This window comes from Ambystoma mexicanum, chromosome 3q (assembly GCF_040938575.1).
Source record: "Ambystoma mexicanum isolate Mex_15411 chromosome 3q, UKY_AmexF1_1, whole genome shotgun sequence".
NCBI lineage: Eukaryota > Metazoa > Chordata > Amphibia > Caudata > Ambystomatidae > Ambystoma > Ambystoma mexicanum.
The window spans coordinates 309,808,596-309,821,403 of NC_090926.1; the positions used below are offsets into that span (position 1 = coordinate 309,808,596).

At 42.6% G+C, this 12,808-nt stretch overlaps 1 protein-coding gene across 1 annotated transcript in view; it reads left to right on the forward strand.

Annotated features, from left to right (window-relative positions):
* The first annotated feature begins 1,261 nt into the window (after positions 1–1,261).
* The window catches only part of DDX23 (DEAD-box helicase 23), a 607,483-nt gene continuing 595,936 nt past the window's right edge, over positions 1,262–12,808 (forward strand). Inside the window, exon 1 of the mRNA XM_069653852.1 lies at positions 1,262–1,397. The gene's annotated coding sequence lies outside the window, so the exon portion shown is untranslated. The remainder of the gene's footprint in view (positions 1,398–12,808) is intronic.

A 12,808-nucleotide genomic window follows, 5' to 3' on the forward strand; every position in this document is an offset into this window, starting at 1 on the left:
GGTGCATAGAGGTGTGTGAATATAACATGTATTTTTACATGTTATATTTTTTATGTAATGTTTTACATTACTTTCTCCGGATTCCTCCTGCTTCCAAGTGCTGTAAATAATAGGTTTCACTATTGCTGAATGTAATCGTTCACTCTTTATTGTCCTCGGATGGATGAAAGGCTGAGTCAGCCCAGTCGTGATTCGAACTTGTGAAATGATCTCACCGCATATTCCAGGGAACAATTTAACTCATTGCGTGTTCTGCTGGCGTGACTTTTGACCAAAATGTGCACTTGACCTTGCACAGGCGTGGACGCTTCTGCATTCCTTCTTGACACGAGCAGGAAGGCCTGTGCTCATGGATTTTTGTGGGGTGAGAATGACATTGTGAAAGTGCACTCACATACTCCTAAACGAAACCATTGTAGTGTGCAGGCGAGTACAGTGCCGTCGCTCGTTCACAGTAACTACATACAGACTTTGCCAGCAGGGCCGCCTAGCCATTCAATAAAAGCAGCCCAAATAAGGCACCCCACATCTGGTATAAAACTTCGCCGCCCGGCTCCTTTTGAGCCTGGAGGTCGAGCTGCTAACGCTCTGACACCTGTCTTCATTGCAATGCTAATGCTTTGTTCCTGGGGTCATGATGGTCATGTTTGCAGTTAATAAATGTGACCATCAGCTCCCAAGGACAAAACATTTGCATTGAAGTTAAGCTAGGTGTTAAGAGCCATTAACACATTTAAATTACAAAAGGGGCGGGCCCAACGTGAATGCCACTGTGACGTCATCGACGCCTTGGCAAAAGGATCTCAAAGAGTTGGCCACCCTAATGCAAGCTCCATAGGGCACAATCCGCTCAGTCTCGAATTAAGGTGACAGCATACGGCAAAACGCTTATTTCAATAAATATGTTGCTGTATATTTGCAGCGACATCCAAATATAAGCGGAGTAGCAACAGTTGCTACAACCACCGGCGCTCGTCAGTCTACTAGTGCTTGCTTTTCAGCTAGAGAACGTAACGCGGCTAAATCAAGACGTACGGCAGAGAACATAACCTGCTTTACGTCACGTAGCTATGAAGAAGCTCGCGTTGCTAGGTTCCAAATAGACGCTACCCTGTGTTGTGACTCCAATTAGAGCTGTGTGACTGCTACAGTTATAGTCCAGCTTCTGTTTTTAAAGTGGATCGTTCGACTACTACACCCAAAATGCTTCACGGGTGGCGCCTATATTCTACGTTGCTGGTTGGCCTCTTTGCTTCATGCCGGGAGTTGTAGTCCGACCCATGGCTACTCTCGGGACTAGCCTGAGCTTCTACACTCGTTTCCCAGGATTCTTCGCAGCCTCTGTCGGAACATGGCGGGTCTAAAGCTCTAAGTGAACGCGAAGGGAACGAAAAAAGGTGAGCTAGGCAAATGAGAAAAAGTGAAATTGAGGGAGATAAACGGTGTAGGTGGCAGAGGAAGAGCAAAAGGAAGGAGACAGACTCGGAGGAGTTAACTGCATGACATGAGAGGGAGTGAGGTGATCAGGGTGATAATTTCAGGGTGCGTGTGTTTGAGAGTGGGAAGGAAAGTGTGGCTTGTACGATCAGTGAGTGACTGTGCCAGGGGTGAGCGAGGTATCGGATGTGGATTACGTGCAGATACGGATTCCTGCATTATGATTTAAAGACTACAAGTGCCAGAATGCAAAGAAGGGGGACTGGCCTTGCATGGGACATTTTGACAAGTAGGAATGTAAACATGCTTAAACCTTTAACGATCAGGGGCGTACATCTTCATCCGGAATTACGCAGGAACGTGGTGCAAGCCCCGAGTACACAAAGGTCGGCAGTGCTTCCCGTTTGACAGAAAAGGGAGCAGGGGGTCGTGCCCCATATAGGGTTTAGCTTGTGGAGCAAAACAATCCAGCATAAACTGTAAACATAACCTGCAAACACGAGATAATCTAGTAGGAGACAAAACTTGAGACTCACTCGAGGGTTTACCTGATGTTTGAATTTAGAAAACAAATCCACACCAGTGTTGACCACCTTCTGTTCCGGTCCTGGATAAGAAATGCACAGATAGACAGCAAGACCCATCGATCGGACACTATTTCACTCCTAGGTCCAACACATTCGTTGATTTTAAAAAAATAAAAACAGCGATCCCTTTTGTTGATTTTCAAAAAATAACTTTTATGTAGTGTTTAGTATAGACTTTTGCATTTTTGAACTTCATTCAAATCCAACATCTTTTTTCATATTCATTGGCACAACCAAACGTGTTTTTTTTTTTCTCCAATTGTTCCCCACATCACAGCCACTAAATGCTCATGTTTCGATCTGTTAAGATCATCCTCGTGTATCGTGTAAAGTGACCAACGCTTCATCTGCGACCCTTGTGTGTTAGAATTCACTTTTCCAATCCAGTTCGACCAAGGTGCACTGATGCTTGCACAAGTAATAACTACTGTGGCGGATGAATGTAAAAAGAAAAAGTGGATGTCAGTCTGAAGGACTTTACTGTCTGAGAGCAAAATGCCGGTTTGTCATGCATACTATGAACTAGGAGAAATCAGTGAGGAGTTAGTCCAGGAACATTGGGAAGAAGTTGGGGGTGAATGTAATGGTGGTGTCCGGAAGATTGACTCGGTGAGATATGGTCTAAGCTGTCACGTATGCATGCTTTGTCTCACGTGGATCTGGTAGATAGGGCTTTGTGGGACACCTTCCCATATTTTACCACAGCTTTTTTTTAATGGGTGGGAGCGCAGTTCCCCAACTCCTTAAAACTTACCATGGTAAAATGCGCTAAATTGTCCCTTTGACCAATGCACCGGCTGTTCATATAAGCAAAACTCCAGACAGCAAGCCTGCTTTGTTCATTTATTTTTGCACTCCGTTTCACTGAGTGGTAATTTGATTTGTTTGCCCATCTGCCCACCTAGAATCGCTATGTTGCGGCTCTATAACATGTTCAATTTTTTTTTTTTTTTACTTGACTCAACTGTTTACAACAATTTTTGCAAGTCTAAAGATGAGATTCCACTTTCATCCTTCTTCACTGTTAAAACAAATGAATGGTAGCCATATAAAATGTAAAGTTTCTTCACTTTCTTTCATTCTCATACACAAGGTTTCTTAAATAATGAAACTCGGTGCTAGTAGCAGTTATTTTTCCTTCCAGTATGCGTGTTTTCGGGCACTCGAGCCACCACCAGGTCGATCTTCTGTTGAAATTGTGCAACTGCTATTACAAATTTTGTACTTTTGCCGCTCATTAGACGGCTCCACCAGAGATCCTCATAAAAAACACCAGGTCTTTGAAGCAATGTCCCAATTGTATAGATCGTTGCGTAGAGGTACCCAAACACGACAGGAGCAGGTGTCCTATTGTTTCCACTTTGTCCTTGGTGTCACAATATCGACAAATGTTGTGGTTTGAAGTTCTGCTTATTGCTAGGATTTGGTTTGTTTTTAAAAGATTTAAGCATGCTCTCCAAAAAGTGGTGCGCATTTTCTTATTAGGACATTTTAACAGATCCTCTATTGTTGAGTTCACTCTCTGTGTATTCATTGGTAGATGCGCTGTGTTTTTATTCCTGGCCGCCGTCTCTAGTGTTTGGATCCAATCCCATTCTTTCAGGCGTTTTTTGGTTTTCATTGGGTTGTTTTCCAGTTCATCCTCTCTACTTCCAATAAGGATAGGTTGTTTTTTTTCCCACTGAGAGAGCATTTTATTATTGCCACTTTTCAGTTCTTCATGGATTACCTCGAAGATTTTGGGACCGGGAATCCGGATCTTTCAAGCCGTTTCGGTCGACTGTACTTCTAAGTGATACCAGGCTCAGTTCTCTCCTGATTGACGCCATCGGAGGTGACAAGGGGACATTTAGAACTTTCCGCCTGAAATAACCTTCTAATAGTGTCCAGATTTTCCCAGGAATAGAGGGCATTGCTTCCACTCCGTAGGTGATTGCTGGTATAACTTTCGCTTTATAAAAGTTAATTGCCTGCTACAAGGAGAAGTGACCAAGCTTTTTGTCCATTACATTTTGTTTGAACTGTGAGACATTTCATTTTAGCGTGGAGGGTTTCTTGCATAGGTGTTTCCCACGGACTCCCATTGAATATGATGCCCAAGTATTTGAAACTCTTGACTTTCTTGAGTTGGTCTCCCTTGATGTGCCATTTGACCTTTTTCCTTGCGCTTTGCTCTTTTCTCTAAGACCATAATTTTTGTTTTGCCTATGTTAAGTTCAAGATTTTTCTCCTTGAAGTATTTACATATGCCATCAAGTTTTCGCTGAAGACCAATTATGGTCTGGTCTAGGAGGATAATATTGTCTGTGTATAATATTCGGCTCACTTTCTCGTTTCCCATCGTTGGTGAAAAAGCTCTTATAAATCTTTCTATATCCATTAGATCGCCTGTGTATGCATTATATAGGGCTGGTGCCAGAGGGCAACCTTGTTTGACACCTCTAAAGGTCATGATTTCATCTGAAAGGTTTCCCGTCGCGCTAAGTCAAACTCTCATGGATGTTCCTGTATATAGTTCTTCGATTGGTTCTAAAATTGTAGGGGGACAATTCCATTTGTTTTTAATTTTTTTTTATTTATTGTACAATAGCCAAAATTTGACTTTAAACACACATGTCAAATAGTTAAAAAAAAAAAAAAAGAGGAATACAATTAGATCAGTTAAACAGTTACAGCAAAAACATTTTCACTTATTCAAGTAAGGTTAGAACATAATCACTGAGAAAGGAAAGAAAAAGAGCAATCATTATTACAGAAAAAAAAGAAAGCCCTAAAAAGGGGAAAGAAAAAGCCCATGAAACAAAAATATACAGACAAAACGCACAACACGAAAAAAAAAGCACAGAAAACTCAGCAAATACATATTAAAATCAGAATTACAGCACAAACGATTGCAAAGTTCTAAGCGCTTCCCTCTTTCACCTATCAATCTCCACCACTGATCAATCCAAGTTCCCTCAAGGTTCTAATGACCTCTAGTGAGAGACTAGACTCATAACCTGATGATAGTCTCCCCCAGAATTCAGCAGTATTCAACCAGGATTCGTGATAGACAAACCTGCCAAATCTTCTAACTCTCAGACTCCAAGTAATTTACGTAAATGTTTGGTCGCCTGGACCTCATTGCCATCACATTTATCACAGGCCGGTACGATATTTCCCTCCCCATCTCTGGTTGCCATCATCTCCCGCGTGGGAGCAGATTTAATCGAAATCTCAGAAAGGATATTCTAAAGGATAAATCTGGTGACTTTGTGTTACACCATCCTCTGGTCACCTTACGCACACGAATACCCGTGCAGTCACTAAGCCCTCCATCTCAGGTCCTGTTCTGCCTTCCTCCTCTGACCTCATGTCCTCACTCCCTCAAGCAGCACGGCAGCGGCGCACATGAGGGCATTTAACGCGCTATGGTCATGTTCACCCATTGCAACGTTGGCAGCTGCCCTGGCGTCTTGGAGACAGTCGACGGAGACGCCAGCTTTTTCCTTTGCTTCGTCACGCCCTCGGGAAGACCCGGCAGCGGCGTTTTGGAAACTTGGGTCATGTGACAAGGAAACGTGCTACATCATCGGTCACATGATGGATCATTTGACACTCCTATGCCCCTTTAAAACTGGAGAGGGAACGCTCATTCAGTGCTTCACAGCTGACCCAATCAGGCACTGTCCGGCGTCTTCCTGTCTCCACATCTTGAACCTGGACTGCGGACTGTTCTTCTTGGATTCCTCTGTCAAGCCCTTGGATATTGTTTTGCTCTGCTGTTTCAGGACCTTTGAACTGTATTCTTGGATTCCTTTGGATTACCCCCTGGTTACGACGAACTTGGCTGGCTTTTGACCTTGGAACTCTTAACTGACTGTTTTCGGATTTTCCTCTTCTGTTACCTTTTTGAGTACCCTCTCCATACAGGTCTTGCAGTGCCTATTTCTACAACAACCTACGCCTAACCGCTGCCGCTTGCTACACTCTGCAGCCACACGGAACACTTTGCTTAAATTTAAGTAAGAACCCATTTTTGTCAAGAAGCATCTCGTGTCCAACTACCTCAAAGAGCGAATTCTCGGGTGGAGCTAGTACTAATCTATAAAGTGTCATCCACTTCCATTCCAACCATGATCTAAGCGATGACAGGCCTAGCTCATATCGTAAGGCGGTTATTGGAACACAATCTGGTAGACCTAGGGTTCGTTTCCACAACTTGGCTTCAATTCTGTCCCACTCAATATCCATGGCTAAAGAATTGTAGTCCAAACCAAACGGGACTATCGGGACCACCTTGCCAATGTAGAATCTAACAAGTGGCAATATAGAGAATTTACAATATTGAGATTTGATTTTCTTCATTTGAGCGCCCAACTTTAGCAATTTTCGCTCAACTATTTGCAGCAGACTACCTTTCGTTGGAAAAGAACTGAGTGTTGCACCCAGATAAGTCAGCTCCAAGACAGTCTCTACACGCACCTGGTCCAGATTCCAGGCATAGTTCTTAACTGCCTTTTTAGGATGTTTAAATCTTAGACTTCGTCGGATTGATAGTTAGATTATTCTTGTGTGCATAATTTTCCAAGGCACACGGAAGACGCTGCAGCCCTACTTGAGAATAATCTAGGACTACAAGGTTGTCTGCGTAGGCCAACCAATTGATTTTTATTCTTCCCTGCAACGGTGAAATTAGACCTATTTCCCCCAAACATCCTGCTAGGTCTGCCATAAAGAGAATGAACATTAAGGGTGCTAATAAACAACCCTGACAGACTCCTCTTTCTATCCTGATCGCATTTGACAAGAGGCCTGATCTACTAAGCCTCACTCTCATCAAGTTGTTGTGATGTAATTCCCTCAGGATAGATGATAAACCGGGGGAAATCCCCCATGCATCTAACTTTTTCCACAGGAGTTTCCTATCAATTGTGTCAAAGGCCTGGGAAAGGTCTATCCACGCCCCAAAGAGGGGGGAACCACCCCCCCCGAAGCGAGGGTGAACCCAGGCAACTCAATACTAGCCCATTGAGAGATGTCGATAGACCCTTCCTAAAGGCCGATTGGTTCCTAGGGATGATGCCTTTAATTTTTTCCCAGGCTTCTAATTCCCCCAAAATTAGACCTGTGAAGATTTTACTGTCCACGTCCAAGAGAGAAATCGGACGATAATTTGCTGCCAGAAGTCTATCCCTCTTTTCGTAAATCGGTATTACTATGGAATTTTTCCATGAATCAGCGACGCTCTTTAATGTAATTATGTTGTCAAATAAGTTTTTCAAAACCCTAGCCCACAAGAGTGGGTCCATTTTGCGGATAGAATTACTCAGACCATTAGGTCCCGCTGCTTTTGAAGTTGAGGATTTCCTTATAGGTTGTTCAAGATGACTAGCGGTAAAATCAAGGGACCACTTGATCACAGTATTTGTCTCCCTATCTATTGAGTTCGGCAAATCATAGACCCTGGTAAAATGTTAATTCCAGGCTTGTTCTTGAATAACAGAATCCTGTTTCTGGTCCTGGTAAAGTTCCTTCATCCCGACCACTGCCCAGAAATGTCTTGAGTTTCTGGCCAATAGCGCAGAGAGCATTCTCTCATTGTCTTGCTGAAGCATAAGGTGCCTATGAGCTCCTAGCCAATTCCTGTAGTTATTATTCAGGAGTCTAATACCTTCCTCATATAATCCCACAGCTGGAGAGGAACTCTTTAGCTTCGCTCTTTGCAATCTAAGTTCTTTTTTTTTCAACATTGAAAGTGTAAAATCTTATGCTGTTTCAGGTGGTTAGACTCAGTTGGGGCCACGTTAGATAGAAACAAAGAGAAACCACCAGGGTTACAGAATTTCGCTAGTTGATGGTCTGAGAGTTGGGAAACCTGTTCCCTCATTTCATAATTTAAGATTCTACCCCCCTTCTCGAATCTCCTTATGGCATTACCAGCGCCATTGGTTGACAATTCCTGACCATAAAACACTGCCCCGGGATCCCCCTCATATTCCAATGTTGCCTTTAACATTACATGATCATCAACATTTCCCTCCCCCAAGCAAAGATCAGTGCAATTTTCAAAGATAGATCTTGACGCAAAAAGAGATAGTCGATAGTAGAGAAAGCATTGCCTCTGCGCCAGGACGGCACATTAGGGATGTCCCCCTCATTATTGCCATTAAACATCTGGAGACCCCACTCAGACATAAACTCCACCCATATTTTTCCATTACTGGTTTTATGTTGAGTCTTACCCGAAATTATGTCCACTGTGGAGATGCATTGTGAGTTTAGATCACCAGCAATAATGAAACCATCAGCTGGAAACTGCGATGAGCATTCTACCAGGGGATCTGAGAGGTCATGCAGGAAATCAAATAAGGAAGTAACATTAGGATTCCAACTCTTTCCCACATTGACACCTCTTTTTGTCACTCTCACCAATACGATCCCTTGTCTTAGATTTGATATTAATTTAGAAGAGATAAAGAGTTCATTGCTACAGGCCACAAGGAGACCCCCCTTCTGAACCCAAGGCCAATTGCTGAAAAATAGCAAAACCCTCTATCCCCACCCCACATGTTAACCAAGTCTCTTGGAATAGTATCAGGTCTGCTGTATTAAAAATGTGTGATTTCCTTGGCTCTTGGGAGAAGGAGGTGTAGCCTCTAGTGTTCCATGAGAGTACCTTTTATCTGCTTCTCCTGCTTCTTCACAAGAGCTTCTGCTGGGAAACGCCCATTCTAAGTAAAACCTGTGAGATTATCTCAGGAACCATTTCCCACATATTCACTGTGTTTACAAAGTTGCCTTCTGTACTATTGGGTCTTGCTGATTTATCCAGCCTCTCTGAATAGTCTGGGTTAACAGTCGCTGGTACAGGATATACCATGGAAATCTTCAAACCTCTTTGATCCCACACCGTTGCCTCCCCCAGGATCAAGTCCATACCCAGTCTTGATTTCAGAGTTATTTCGGCAATGCTTGTGTCAGACCCGAAAGGAAAGCTCACTACCTCAATATCAGATGATGTAAATGTACTTTAAGGCAGGAATTGCCTTTATTTCACGTAGAATTATTGACCGATTGAAGGGCATTTTGTGTTGCATTATTGATGGTTTTCTCGAGAGAAAAACTCTACACAAGTTTGTTTGATTATATTGATTGAGATCACTATGAGGTCCCCTTGTCCTATTGTTATTTTCAGAAGTACCTCCTGGCAGAGTACTTTCCCTATTTCCTATTGCCAATTGTGCAGGCATCTGTGGGTCTTCCTTTCTTTCGGAAATTGTATCGGGGGATCCTTCGCCCCCCCGATTATTTAATACTCCTGTATTCACTTGAGCCATTTCATTCTTGGAGGCCGGGACCTCCCCTTGGGCACCACTTTTCGATTTCTTCAAAAAAATCGGGGCTATTTTTAATAAGGGGTTAGTGAATTTGCCTTTACATTTGGCTAATAGAAAAATGGGGGCCATTTTCATTGGCAGCTCAATCATCTCTGTTTGACTTCCCACAGTTAGTTTTCCCATTATTTCTTCTTTCTCCAATGGGCCCTGATTTTATTTTTTTTATTTTTTTGACTTTTTGATTTGGGAGTCTTGTTGCCTTGATCAATTTTGGGTACACCCTAGATCTGTGTTTTTCATCCCTTTTCAGTCCCTTTTTTAACTTTTTCAGGAATTGATTTATTTTTGATGAGTGGTGCTTCTTGTTTTGCTTGCCTTTCCTACTCGGCTGGTTACCAGCCTCCAATGCTGTTCCGACCCTTCTTTTTCTTTTCTTTTTTTGTCTTTCCATTCAATTTCCTTCTCCGGGGGACAATCACATCGGAGTTAGCTGATGATATATTTATTATCTGCTCCTGTTCCACTTCTTCCAGTGGAACTTCATTATCTGCCATGAGGGCCAATCTCAAACACTCCTCCATTACTGACGCAGACAGGGGAGTATCCTGTATTAGGGATTCTGTAGAGGTTTTTTGAGAGGAGCTTTGCTTTCGGTCCTGATGCAATCGATTAGTCGGATCGAATTGCTCCGACATGGTCATCGACATCTTCATTAGATCTCCACACAGAACTGTGAGCTGATCCATTTTTTGGCCGATTGAGTTTTAACTTCTTTTTGAAGATCTCTCATGGATTGCCCCGTCGACTCATTGATAGCCGATTTTAAAGCCACCATGGCTATTTCATTTAATTCCAGATCTTTTGACACCTCCAATAAGATGCCTGTGTGTTGTTGGACCTCCATCTTTAAGTTTTCAAAAACATTGACCAGAGATGTTAAAACAAACTTTAAGGCCATTATAGGTGGGGCTGTCAGTTCTTGTGGTGCGTTTGCTGGTTGAACAAAAGTTTTTGGCAGCACCTTAGCTGACAAATTTATAGTTTCTTTTGGAGAGAAATCTTTTCCACACGTCAGCTCTATTCCTTCACCACTAGTCAGTCCTTCAATCGGCAGATTACCTGAACCTTCCATTTCCACTGTCAACATATCCTCATCTCTCGGCTCACTGAGGTTAATAGTAGAGTGAATTTCGAGGTTCACCACCTGGACTGGCTTCTCCCCTTGAGTTGACATTTCATTACTAGCATGTTTCATAGGTGGCTCTATTGGAGTGGCCAGATGATTAGTGATTACCTTTAAGGACAATTTAAGTGATTTTATCCTTAGTGGAAAGCCATTTGATCTGTCTTCTCAGATGCAATATGTGTTCTTTTTGGTATCCCATAGGCTGCTCTCTGGGCATTATTCTGTAGGATTTGGATTTTATTTGTAATATACTTGCTCCAAAGTATAGAGAATTACAATAATCCAGTTTGGATAGGATCAGTGCTCTTGCTAAGGTTGTTTAATTTTGTCCTGGTTCACCCGGACAAAACCCTGGCTTGGGTCCACAAATACTATGAACACTTTCGGGCTCCCATTCAATACTTTTGATTTTAGAGTACTTAGGTGCATGATGTTAGCTAAGATGCCCAAATTCTTAACAAAGCCAGACTGGAACGGGTCCATGCACTCTGATAGTTTAGCCCAGCTTTGAAATTTATCTAGTAAAAGGGATCCAAAGAGCTTGCCAAGGACGTCCAACAGGGCTATTGGGTGAAAGTTAACAGGGTTTCCGTCATCGCCCTTTTTAAAAATCGGAACAACCTTTGACGTTTTCCATGAATCTGGGATTGAGTGAGACAGCACACAGGTGTCTATAATCTCTGAGATGAGATGTGCACAATCTTCAGGTTTTTTTTTCAGATCCATATTAGTGAGCCCGTCGTGTCCCGGTGCTCTTGAATATTTTAGGTTTTTGATCTTTGTTAGGATTGAAGGTTTGTCGTACTCCACATTCCATGTTTTTGAGGGGGGTGAGTGCGAGTTGGTTAGATCATTTGGCAGGCTCTTAAAGTGTTCCTTAAAGTAAGTCGCACATTTCTTGTCTCCTACGCTGTTAAGCAGGGCTTTTTGTGTGGCGCTAGTATAGGTTATTAATGACCAAAAGTTCCTAGAACGTTTGCTACAGATGGCTTTAAGTATGCTTTCTGATTCTTCTTGGTATAAGGATATTTTATATGACTTTAGCCAGTTTTTGTATGCTTTGGACACTTGTTTAGCTTGCTCCCTATTTTCCACAGTAGGGAAGGTTTTTTGCTTGTCTTACTTTTTGTCACATCCCCCTCCTTCTTGTGATCAGAAATTAGTTCTTTTTGTGGAGATGTTGCTTCGTAGTGTGCTTTTTCCTTGTTTGTTGGTAAGGCAAGAGCAGAGGTCGATAATCCATATTTAGTATTCCAGGATGGCTGCTATGCCTATATTTCACTGTAGTATATTGATCTGTGATTGATATGTTCTAAGGAGGACAAACATTGACCAGTAGCGGTGCAAGAATAAAAAAAAAACACTGGAACTCTGGCCTTGGTGGGGTGGCTTGGGGCTCGAACGAGTTTAATTGGTCTAAGCATTGGCATTTTAATGCCTTCATATTGGGTTTGCAATATAATTGTCTATGGTAAAAATACACCTTTTGTTAGCTGTGCCTCCCCGGTCCGCTTGCTAGGAACAGTAGACATAAGGCCAGGGCGATTCCAGAATTAAAGGTTTAATCATAAGGCTAACCAGATATCTTATTGAACTCAAGTCTAAATGTACTTCTCCATTCTAGTGCCTGATGGCTGTCGGTGGTCTGCAGAGCCTGATGGGTGTCAGCAGTGAGTTGCACCTGATCAGTGCCCATGAAGCAACTTGACCAGGGCCTGCAGAGCCACCTGATGGGTCGTGCGATTTGAGGGGACCAGGTTTTTGCTGGAAGGATTGGGGAATGGTGGTTAGGTCTGATGGTTGTGACTAGCTGAAGTCAGAACAGATGGGCATGTTTTCTGGATTGGGGCAGTTCAGATATTGCTGTGGGAGTAAATTGATTGTTGCCAGAGGAAAGGCGTTCTGTCTTATCGGTGCTAGAGAGGAGGCAATTATATCACAAGGATTTAGGGGACCATGGAGGCTCTCCAAATTGCTGTATTTTTCAGTTTTATCTTCTATAGTCTATATGAAGAAAAACAGCTGGAGAAAAGAAGTAAAGAATAACATAAACATGTCAATTTGTGTGTTTTGGATCGGTTTTAAATTTGGCCTCTTGCTGTAAAGTCTTAGCATAATTATGTGTTATCTGCCAAGCATACTTACTGTAGTCAATATAATGCTGAAACCTGGAAGTGGTCGTGGAGTGGGCCGAGCAGAAACCTATTTGCAATTTCGTTGATTTGAAGACAATGTAACACCTTTTGCTATAGGAGTACCTATTGCTTGATGTATTTAAT